This window comes from Cupressus sempervirens, chromosome 5 (genome assembly GCF_028749045.1).
Source record: "Cupressus sempervirens isolate cs-2001-9-10 chromosome 5, ASM2874904v1, whole genome shotgun sequence".
Classification (NCBI taxonomy): domain Eukaryota; kingdom Viridiplantae; phylum Streptophyta; class Pinopsida; order Cupressales; family Cupressaceae; genus Cupressus; species Cupressus sempervirens.
Window position 1 is genome coordinate 892,631,105 of NC_143122.1, and position 13,139 is coordinate 892,644,243.

The window sequence follows — 13,139 nt, forward strand, 5'->3', positions numbered from 1 at the left end:
ATAAATATATAATAATATTATTTCTAAAATTATAAATCAAATTAATGACTTACTTTATCAATCGCCAAGCAATAACAAATAATAAAATTTAAATAATATTATTGTGACAAAAATATTTAATTGGAAATCCAAATCACTAATTTATTCTTTTTCTATGTACTTAAAAAAAAGTATTACTCATACCTTTGTTAATTATTTTTAAAATTAAACTTTTTCCCCGAGTGGACGTGAGTGGACAAACATTGAAAGTCCACAGATTTTCTATTATTTTGGAGGACTGATCACGTAATCCGACACGCACCAAGCAAAACAATTTTCTTTCTCGTAGAAACGAAGTCATTAAATTAAGGAGGGAACCAAGATAATATCTAAATTAGTGAAAACAATATACAGATTTTATATAGTTAGTGTGCTGAGACGGAATCAGACGGCGTCTTGTTTGGCTTTTCAGATTCTCGAAGATTGATTACAATTACATATTACAACAGGTGTCTTAAGTACATATTGAATTATAAACATATTATATCAATGGTTACGTAGCACTGCATAATTGTATGATAAAGGTTCTAGAATGATAAGGATACTTGCAATTGCAATGGAGAGAGTTAGAAAGGGAGAGACAGTGTTTAAAATAATTGAATTATAATATTTTATTTTTTTATATTTTGGTTTTCATTTTTTATATTAAAATATTATTATTTCTTTCTTTATTAGTAGTTGAACTTATTTATATAGATTATTAATACAATCATGTTTTAGTACCACATGATTAGTTATATTTTTCTTTATAATATTAGACTTATATCATTATTATAAATTTACTTATATAAATTAACTATTTATAAAAATTGTTTGATCAATTTACAATTAGATATTCATCATTCTATATTTGCATAGTAAAATTATAAATTACATCTTAATTCAATAGTATCTATTAAAACACTTTTAAATTAGTAAAAGTTTTCTTTTATATCAAATCAGTATTCATTACCAAATTGCTCTTTCCTTATCAAATAGTATTACTAAGATTGACCCTCAAAATACAATTTTCTTTCATAGGCACGATAATCTGTGTTGCTCACAAAAGAAATTTGAGGATATTCGTTTTAATATAAGAAAGTTCAGATTGAAGATTTTGTAAAACTGTGAGAGACTTGTATAAAGGATGTAGAAGATTGATTTTTTTTCATTTTGGAGACTAATTCTAGAATAGCTAAATTCCTATTAAAAGAAACAATACATTTTTAGATCTATTGAATTTTTTTCAATACATTAATCATTTCAGTATAAATACTTAGAAGTAATGAAATCACATTCACTAAGACATCTTGTCAATCACATAATGTGCCTTATACAAAGGCATTGAAGTCGTCAAAGCTTGGACTAATTTGTAAGGGATATTGATCCTGGCATTACACTATACCTTGCCAATTTGATTTGATAGAAAATTGGCTGACGCATAGTCCACAATTTGAAATGGTTCTTAGACACAGAAGATTACAAGAAAAAGATTTGTCCTGTCTCTTCACACCGTGTCAAAATGTGCACTAATTTTATTTTTAAATTCCATAGGCCATGCGTGTCTCCTGTATAGAATTTACAGGTTTATATTCTCTTTATTGTATTCGATTCATATGTTGGCTATAGAGAAGAAGAAACTTTATTGTATTCGGTTCACATGTTGACTGCACAGAACAAGACACTTCACTCGATTTGGTTAAGATGCAAAAGTCACATCTTCATCCCGCCTCCTCATCCCTAACATGCAACAATATTTTATAGGTTGTTTACCATTTTTTTGTTTTGTTTTGGATTCACATGTGTTGTAGAGGACAAGACACTTCACTGGATTTGGATGTCATGCCCAAACTACGGGGCAAAAACACACACACACACACATTTTTTTTTTTTTAAAACAATAATTAAAATTCATTAAGTAGATATGTTTGCGATCACCTTAAGTACAGGTTCTCTACGTTACATCTTAAGCTCAAAATCCTGAGGAGGAAAATGTATAAAATTTGCTAAGCATTTTAAATTTATAATCATTACTAACTAAAATTAAGGAAAGACATATAAACTTAATTACTCATCCAAACTCTTAACTATAAAAAAAAAGCTTAACTAAATACACTTAATCAAATAAATAACCGCTAACTAAATATAAATCAATAATACATTTAAACTAGTTTGAAAACATATTTGTATAGAACTAAAGTTACACAAATTTAAATGATGATAGAACCTACAAATTTATATTAATTTAACATGATACTTAATTCATAACAAAACTAAACTTATCATTATAATTCTATTACAATCACAAATCAAATACCAAATTTAATCAACACTAAATTAAAACTATATTTGCAACTAAATTATATTACAATAAATATTTAAAAATGCTAACAAATTTAAAATCTGAACTATATTACATTTAATTTTAATTTAACACTAAACTAACCTAATTTATAACTAACTTTAAAACAAAAACTTTAAAATAACACAAATATTCTAACATGAACTTTTAACTAATTTTAACTTCTTAATAGAACTATTCTAATCATAATAATTACATACTTGATCCATATTAATTTAATTAATGTCACTTACAAATAATCACATTGTAATAAACTAAATTTTACTAACTTAAATGATAAATAATAATAATAATAATAATAACGTATAATTTTATTTAGTTATTTATTCAATATAAAAAGTCAACAGACTAAAATCCTAACATACTTTTAATACCGCTAATATTATCAAACAAAAAACATTAAACTAAAATCTTATTAATCTAAAGCTAAATTAAAACCTTATTACAATCTAATTGATACTACCACAAATTCTAATACTAACTCTACATAGAATATACTCACAACTTAAATATTATATTAACTTAATCCCTATACTAAACTAAAACTAATCCTAACACTAATACCAATACAAATTTAAATCTAACTAAAAACTTAACTAAAAATAAATAAATTAAACAATATAACTTAAACAACTAATCTAACCCCACCCCCCCACATCCCCCCCCCCCCCCCCCCCACACCCTAAGCTACCCCTACATCCCACCCTACATACCCCCCTACCCCTTAATCATGGGCAACGCTTCCCAAGCATTGTCCTTGGGACAGCGCTCTGCCCAACCACTACTGAGCACACTAACTAAGGCCTTAGTACATGCGCAGGCCAAAACTTGAAAAGGAAGGTGACCATCATGCAAAGATTTTAAACAAACTTTAATCCTTTTCATGGTTAGCCAATATTGATGGAGGGGACAGAGGGTGACATCATCCATGTGATGACCAAAGACTTTGCAAAAATTTTAAAAAAATTTAATTCTTCCCCCCACACTGATGTCCACTAAGGTGAGGGAACACATTAATGACATAAAGTTTTATGGGTAGAAAAAATAGATATTTAGGGTATTAGTATAATGCTTATTTAGTTATTCATAATCATTTTTATTGATTATTAATTTCGAATTTAAATTCAAAAACAAGGAATCACAGAGAATATTCTCTGTTGCACAAATAGATTTATATCTTTCTTCCATGCAAAATCCAGAGAGCATTTTGCTCTTGGGGGAAAAAAAAAAATTTGAAGCTTTATTTTTCTAAGTATGGATTACAAAGTAATGTGTGTGTGTGTGTGTGTGTATATATATATATATATATTGTCTATAATTTTGAATAGAATTAAAACATAGATTTAGCCATTGTGGTACAATAATGCAAGATTGATTAATATCTAAAATCATAAAAACTGAATCTACATGCATGATCACAAATTTTCATCTTCAACATATATGAAAACTTGATATTTTGCCAAACTGAACATCATCATTATTTCCATCCTATTTTTGATGTGCATCCATCTAAATTAAAATTACAATTAAATCACATGATAAACAATTATACTCAAACACCAACTTTATTGGCAAACCTAATTCAAAGGCTTAGCCGGGAAAGAATTAGGAAGAAACCCTGACTTCATTGCCAATCCAACAAAGTTTGAAATACCAATTTACATAGGATATCAATCCCAAATTTCAACAATATAATTGAATTATCTTCATGACCCTCATCAAGGGATTGATAACAATTTCTGCAACACATTTCTAGAACCATGGATGAAACAGAATTCTGATCAGGTGACAATAAGCATGACCAAGAACAATTCAACCATGCATATTCACATAAGGTTATCACTATATGATTCACAATGAATCAACACTAGGGAAAGGTGGATTCTTCCAACCAAAAGAAGTCAAGCACAACACCAAATCAGATGCCCAATCGGAGCTATTAACCAAGAACTTTCATTCTTCCATTTAAACATGTCATACTCATACGAGGTTTGTGCTGACAGGTAGGGACCCATAACACCCTACCCTCTCTCCCTCTTCTCATCCTGAGAAGAGACTCTACACTGGTTGGAGTCCAACTAAATAGACCTTTTCCAAAATTGGTCACTTCTGCCCTATCCAAGGGTGAGTAATACCAAAACACCCATGCAAGAAAAATCTCAAAATTGCAAACATAAACATGAAAAGAAATCATCCAAAATAACATGATTTTCAACTCTTCCCAACATACCCACAAACATACAAACATTCAAACAACAACAAGGTAGCATAAGCATGAAACAAGAATGAAATTTGAACAAGGGAGATGACAATTCCTACCTTCACAAAGAGGTAATGGAAATGAACAAGTTTGAGTAGAGCTTCCCCCTTCCTTGCTCCAATCTTCCAAGACTCCTCTCTAAATGTAGAGATTGGGTAACAACCTCAACTAGACCAAGAAGGGCCTCTAAATAAGCCTCAAACTCAACCACCAAAGGGATCAATAACTTCTCCCTTCCACCTAAAAATCTAGAAGCTCCTAACTCAACCCCTACTATGGTTTACCACTAAGTGGAGGTGGGGTAAGACAACTCATGGTAGCCATTGTCAATTTTCGCACAAAATCAAAAAGAGACTTTTTGAGTGGCCTCAAAAGTCAATAAAAGGGGCTTAGGGGTTGGAAAAGACCCCTAACCCATACCCATACCCCTTGGGTATAAAAATTTCATGTTTTAAAGCCTTAGGAAAAGGTTTGGAGCCAAACAAAAGCTAGGAAAAATTAGGACCAACTAACAACTCTAAAATGCAGATTAAGCACTAATCCAGATTAAGGATGACTAAACTCGATTAAGAACCAAATTAGCAAAAGATACTAACTTAATCTGACTTAGGTCCCAAGGTTACATAGCTAACCCTAACTAGCACACTAAAGAATATAAACAATTCACGAGTGTCAAGCGACACTAAAAGAACATAGTTACAAACATTAACATTCACTAAACACAGAAGGATACTTACATACATCTCAGAATACAATACTTGAACTACGAACAACAAGGTTTCCAAAATTAGCACATAGAGATCAGTTCTGTTCCTCCATCGGTTTTCTTGGCTAAAATATCTGCACACTCATTGCACACATCAGTAGTACTGAAAATCACATGTGCATATGTATGTATACGTATCATAAATTCACATAAATTGAAACATACATCAATCAGGGTTTCTTGCATCCTACTTATATCCTTAACCATAAAGATTCCAAAATCAATGTGTTAATCCTACATTTTACTTAATTCATCAACATACATATACCTAAAACCTTAAATGATGAACATTAAATATCTGAAAATAACATCACACAACATGAAATAATATATTATGTTCTAAACATCAGATAATGTCTCGACATCTCGAGTCGTGAGTATCAAAATGATAAAGTAACATCTAAGGCTACGAAGGGTCAGGGTGAGGCCTCACATTGGAAGTGTGAAGTAAGCTAACAAATTAAATTACCACCTTCATTTTCTACCTTAAGATAGAGCATTACTACTTATAGCACATACAAGTGAGAAGCCTAACCAAACAAACGTAATGAGAATTCTCTGTTACTTTTGCCAAATACATCAATGAAATTTTCTATAGAGAAAGTGCATAGTATGGAACAAGAGCATACAAAGACTAATCAAGTCTAGTGTTTTCCTTGCATTATTGCTAAAATCTTCTCTAAATTAGTGTAGGATGATCCTCCTTTCTGTTGGTGATGTAGGCATCCAACTGTTCATTTAATCTTCCCTACTCTTACCTATTTCAACTACTTTATTTATTGTTGTCTTGTCATTGAGAGTTATAGATCTCTCATTTTAAACTATAATTCTAGATTGTTAAGTTTAGGTTTAGGGTTTGTTCCAAAGGTTGAGTTGGTTGTAATACTTTTCTAGAAGTTTGTAGATGTTTTGTCTTCTCGGCTAATAGTAGATTTCTCTAGAATATTGTATACTTTCTTATAAAAGGTAGTATGTAATCATTTGAGATTATGGTGGAATTAAATATAATATAGTTTATTGTGCCACAGCACATCTTGTTGTTCTATGTCTTTGTTATTTTTTGTCCTCTGCCTATCCATCAGATTGGTATCAAAGCTGTAGAAAATCTGGGCATTATTTTTATAGGCAGATGTCATTGTGGGTGAAGGGCAAATGAGAGAAAAATGATCTAGGGAAGAGATTATAGTTGCTATGTGAAGAAGGAAGAGAAAGGGTTTGTAGTGGTTATAAGTCAAAAAATTTTATTGTTAAATCATGGCAGGAACCAGTGGAAGTATTTCACAGCCACAAATTCCTACTTTTAATGGCAAAAATTATGATTATTGGAGCATCAAAATGAAAACACTTTTTTGTTCTTAGGATGTTTGGGATTTAGTTGAAAGTGGGTTCCCTGAACTAGCAGACCAGCAGGCATATCAAGCTCTTTCACAAGTTGAAAAATATTTATTAAAGGAAAATAGGAAAAAGGATGCTAAGGCACTGTTCTTTATTCAGAAGGCAGCGAAGGAAGCAATATTTTCAAAGGTAGCTGCTATTGCAAGCTCAAAGAAAGCATGGGATAACTTTTAATCAACATACCAGGGCACATGAAAGGTAAAAACTTCAAAGTTACAAAATCTTAGAAGAGATTTTGAAAATTTACAAATGAAAGATTTAGAGTCAATAGACCCATTCTTCAATCAAACAATGGGGATAGTAAATTGGATTAGATCATATGGAGAAACCCTTTGGGATCAACAAGTTGTAGAGAAAATACTTAGAAGTCTACCAAATAAGTTTGATTCAAGAATTGCAGCCATTGAAGAATCTAAGGATCTCTCCTTGCTATCAATAGATGAGTTAATGGGTTCTCTCTTATCACATGAACAAAGGTTGAATCGTTCCAGAACTTCATCATTGGAGAATGCTTTCAAGACTCTACTTTCATTTAGAAGAACAAGAGGAAGATCATATCATAGTAGAGGCAGACGACGTTTTACACCAAGAGGAGGAAGAGAAAATCCATAGTTTGAGAGTAGAAGGCTAGCATCAAGCTCACAAACCAGTTTCACATCAACAAGAGGAAGGGGGAGCAACAATCATCAAGAAGAAAGGTATGAAAAATCTAACATCCAATGTCATTATTGTAATAAATTTTGGCATTTTGCATCTGAGTGTAGAAAAAGATAATATGACATGAATAGGCAAAAGGCACATTTTACAAATGAAAGTCAGCCCAACACTAGTGAGCAAAACACCATCTTGATAACATGCAATGTTGCACAAGAGAGTTCTAAAGAAGTATGGTTCTTACATAGTGGTTGTAGTAACTATATGAGTTGGTCTAAGGAGATATTCCCAACAATAGATGAATCAGTAAAATCAGAGATTAAGTTGGGGAATGATCATCAAATCTCAATCATGGGAAAAGGGTCAATTAGCATAAGAACTAAGAAAGGTGAAGAAAAGGAAATTCCTGATGTATATTATGTTCCTGGATTGCAACACAATCTCATAAGCGTTGGGAAACTAGTACAAAAAGGATATAGAATACATTTTGAAAATGGTGAATGTGTGATTCTAGATATAAGACCAAGCAATAGGCTGATTGCAAAAGTTGAAATCACACAAAATAGAATGTTCCCACTTAAAATTCAAAGTGAATTATTCTTAGAGCCAAATGAATTGCAAAAAGTAGCTGAATATGCATTCAAAGCTTTACACAAAAATGAATCTTGGCTATGGAATTTAAGGTTTGGTTATTTAAACTTTAAAGGGTTGCAAATCTTATATAAGAAACAAATAGTCTATGGGTTGTCATCAATAGAGCCACTTAAGACAACATGTCAGAGTTGTATTTTGGCAAAGCAATATAGAGAAAAAAAATTAGTTGGAAAGTCTTATAGAGAAAAACATCCACTTGAGATAGTCCATTCAGATATTTGTGGGCCAATGCAAACACCATCCTTAAGTGAAAAGCTTTATTTCTTGACATTTATTGATGATTTTAGAAGAAAAGTTTGGGTTTATTTTGTGAAGTATAAATCAGATGTATTTGCTGTCTTTAAAGAATTCGAGGCAAAAGTTGAGAAAGAAAGTGGATACTCTATTAAAACATTAAGAACCGATCAAGGTGGAGAATACATATCAAATGATTTTTTGAATTTTTGCAAAGAAAATGGCATATGGAAACAATTTACAGCAAGGTATACTCCACAACAAAATGGAGTAGTAGAAAGAAAAAATAGAACAATTATGGAGATGACAAGGAGTATGTTAAAGAAAAAACACTTGCCAAATGAGTATTGGGCTGAAGTAGTTGCATGTTCAACATACATACTAAATAGATGTCCAACAAAAGTAGTAATAAATGAAACACCAGAGGAATCCTAGAGCAAAAGGAAGCACAATATAGCACATTTGAGAATATTTGGTTGTGTGGCATACTCATTGGTACCTCAAGAAGTGAGACAAAAATTGGATGATAGAGGAGAGAAGTCCATATTTGTGGGAATATAGTGAACAATCTAAGGCATATAGGCTATACAATCCCATCACAAAGAAGTTAATAATAAGTCGTGATGTTGAGTTTGTAGAAGAAGAAGCATGGGATGGTAGCTTGGATAAGTCAACTACAGTTGCAGCTAGTGTTCCACAAGAAAATGAAGAAAATAAAACTCAAGATATGCATTCTACAATAGAAACAAATGTTCCTAAAACACCTACAAGGGCACCTACCACTCAAAACACTACTACTCCAGCAAGCACTAAAAGAAATGAATCATCTAATCCAACACTTGCTTCATTAACATGAAGATCTATAAATACTTCAAAGAAGACACAAAGTCTTAGAGACATATATGAAGAATTACAAGAGGCTCAAAATGATGATTTATGCATTAATTTTGCACTCTTAGCACATGCTGATCCAATTTATTTTGAAGAAGCTATTAAAGATGAAAAATGGATTTCAACCATGGATGAAGAAATTCAGTCAGTAGAAAAGAATGATACTTGGGACTTAGTAGATCTTCCTAAAGGAAAGGATGTGATTGGAGTTAAGTGGGTATACAAAACAAAATATAATGCTAATGGAAAAGTGGAGAAACACAAGGCAAGACTAGTAGCCAAAGGCTTCTCACAGCAATCAGGTATAGACTACAATGAGACATTTACACTTGTGGAAAGATTAGACACTATTAGAATGATTTTATCCATTGCAGCTCAAAATAATTGGAAGGTTTATCAAATGGACAAGAAATCAACATTCTTAAATGGCATTTTAGAAGAAGAAGTGTATATAAAACAACCACTGGGATATGAAATTTTGGAAGAAGAACATAAGGTATACAAGCTGAAAAAGGCACTATATGGCTTGAAGCAAGCTCCTAGAGCATGGTACAGTAGAATAGACTCTTATTTTGTGAATAATGGTTTTAGTAAGTGTGGCTATGAACCAACTTTGTATGTCAAAATGAACAATGAAGGAGAAATATTAATAGTTTACTTATATGTAGATGATTTGATATTCACTGGTAATATGTCAATTAACAATTTCAAGGCAGCCATCAAAAATGAATTTGATATGACTAATTTGGGACTCATGAGATATTTTCTTGGGATACAAGTAAATCAAAATGATCAAGGTATTTTCATTTGTCAAAGTAAGTATGCTATTGATTTGTTGAAAATATTTAAAATGACAAATGTGAACTTAGCCCCTACACCAGTTACATTGGGTATAAAACTTAGCAAGAACGATGAAACTCCTAATATAGACACAACTTTATTCAAAAGATTAGTTGAGAGCATTTTAAATTTGATAGCTACAAGACCAGATATAATCCATGGAGTCAGTCTCATTTCTAGATTCACGGACAAACCAAAAGAAACTCATTGGAAAGCTTGAAAGAGGATTTTGAGGTATATAGCTGGAACAAAGAAGTTTGCGATCTTATATGCACATTCAGATCATTACAAGCTGATTGGCTATACAGATAGTGAATGGGCAGGAAGATTTGATGATAAAAGAAGCACTTCAGGACATATCTTTCACCTAGGATTAGGAGCTATTTCTTGGGCATCAAAGAAGCAACCAATTGTGACATTATCATCAGCTGAAGTAGAATATGTTGCAGCAACATCAGTAGCCTATCAAGCAATGTGCATGAGAAGAGTACTTTCAGATTTGAAGCATCCACAAGAAGAACCTACAAGATTATATTGTGATAATAATTCTGCAATTGTTTTATCAAAAATTCATGTCTTTCATATATGTAGTAAACATATAGATATAAGATATCATTATATTCATGAATTAGTGAACAATGGTGACATACATCTTAAGTTTTGCAGGTCCAAAAAACAACTGGCAGACATTTTCACAAAGCCTCTTGCAAAGAATGTTTTTGAACATCTTTGAGAAAGTATTGGTATTACAAACATACACGGTAGTGAAGATTAAGGGGGAGTGTTGGTGATGTAGGTTTCAGCTGTCTGTTTAATCTTCCCTGCTCTCACCTACTCCAACTAATTTATTTATTGTTATCTTCTCATCGAGAGTTCTAGATCTCTCATTTTAAACTATACTTCTAGATTATTAGGTTTAGGTTTAGGGTTTGTTCCAAAGGTTGACTCGGCTATAATATTTTTCCAGAAGTTTGTAGATGTTTTGTCTTCTTGGCTAATAGTAGATTTCTCTAGAATATTGTATACTTTCTAATAAAAGGCAGTATGTACTCATTTGAGATTATGGTGGAATAAAATATAATATAGTTTATTGTGCCACAGCACATCCTGCTGTTCTATATCTTTGTTTTTTTTTGTCCTCTACCTATCCATCATTTTCTTGATTGCTTTAATATAAGCTTCTTTGAACTCATTAGCCTTCCTCCTCATTTCTTCCCCTTCCTCCCCTTTCATCAACCTCCTCACCTTCTCTTCCACATATCCCCTTGTCACATCACCATTCAGTGGAATCCCAATATTCCAAACCTGGGACACAGAAGTCCTATTGATATATTGCTCTGCATAGAAGGCCCATTAAAGCATGGGCACTCCTGCATAGATGCTTTCTAACCTGGATTTCCATCCATTGTGTGTCAAGAAACCCCCCACGAAAGGATGAGAGAGAAACCTCTTCCCTTCACTTTCTCCAAAAACTCTGGAGGGAGAACAGCAGAAGATTCATGAATGAGGTCTGGACGAATAGCCCACAAGAAGGGCTGATTGCTGGCCTCTAAAACCCATGCAAACTCCAAAAGCTCCTTTTCAGATATGACTACCATTGTTCCAAAGCACACATAAATAACAGAATGGGCAGTCTGATCATTCAGCCATTTCACACAGCTTGTTTCTTCACTTTTTTCCTCTTCGGCATAAAGTAAGAGGGGACCTATGCTGTACACAGGAACCCTGGACTGCACTGTCTCTATGATTGGCCCTTCTAGCTCTTCAAATGTATTGGTTACCATAAAATCAGCTAACAGAGCAGCCTGGCATTGGCTTTCTAAAAACCCAAATACGTACTTTGTACCATCATAGTAGAAGCTTGGCACATCTATTCCGTGCATGGTGGGCATCGCAGGAATGCAGCTGATGTCTTCTTTTTCCAGGTATCCATTTGTCAGATAGCTTTCATCTGCAAAGCAAACACGGCATTCATATATCTATTAGAGAAAAAAATAATTGATCTTTCTAAAACAAAATTATTGATCCTTCTAATCTGGATAGTGTATTTTTATAGTGAAATTCATTTTAATTCTATGAACTCTTTTGTCATGAGAAATGATATGTCAAGCATTAAACAATTCTGAAAGATCATTCATCTCAATAATACCCACTTAACAAAATGTATATAAACCTAACAAATATATCTAACATATAGAATTTTAAAACCCACCTAACTTGCTATCCAATTACCAATAAATACAGAAGCTCACCAAATAGATTTTTCAAGAAAAACAAACTGTTTAAACATTTAATGAAGCTGCATCAAAGACATTTTTAAAACAAAAAAAACTGGCATACCTTTGATTGGAATATATCCCTTCTTCATGAGAAGAGGCATTGACGGGTAAATATTGAAGCCACAGGCACTTGCAGTCCAGAAGTATACTCCAGGAATTCCCAATCTTTCGGCTGATTTCTGAGCCCAACTCATGAGCCCATTATAAATAATGCAGCTCAAAGGAGGGGCATCTTCCGAGCTCTTCAACTTATCAATCACTTTTTCAAAATGGAGGGGACAATTAGTGACAGTGGATTCAGCAAACTCATCAAGATTGCTGGCTCGTCCGTGCTCAGGAGGTAGGCCATCTGGAATTGTTTCGAATGTGATGTCACTCATGGATTGGATCGATCCAGATTTCAACATTTTCTCATGCATATATTCAGTAATAATAAAAGTAACGTACAAGCCCTTGGCAGATAAAACTTTAGCAAACTGTATCATGGGGTTAATGTGGCCCAAAATAGGAAATGCCAACATTACAAAATGGGATCCATTCTTCATCTCCATTTTTATCACCTCAAAGAAAGAAATAACTTGAAACTTCGGAAAATTATATGAGATGCTGAACCTGGGCAAGACGATTTATAGTACAATCAAAGCTAACGATGACCTTCAGATGCAGATATTATCATTATTATATAAGCTTTGGAAGATACTAAGTTGAACGATGCATTCACGGAATTTATGTTTTATATTTGTCTCATATTAGAAATTTGCTCGTATGAAATGCGATGGGATGCAT

At 32.7% G+C, this 13,139-nt stretch overlaps 1 pseudogene; it reads right to left on the reverse strand.

Annotated features, from left to right (window-relative positions):
• Nucleotides 1-6,050: 6,050 nt before the first annotated feature.
• Nucleotides 6,051-12,904, reverse strand: LOC149558795 (7-deoxyloganetin glucosyltransferase pseudogene; annotated as a pseudogene).
• Between the last annotated feature and the right edge of the window lie 235 nt (nt 12,905-13,139).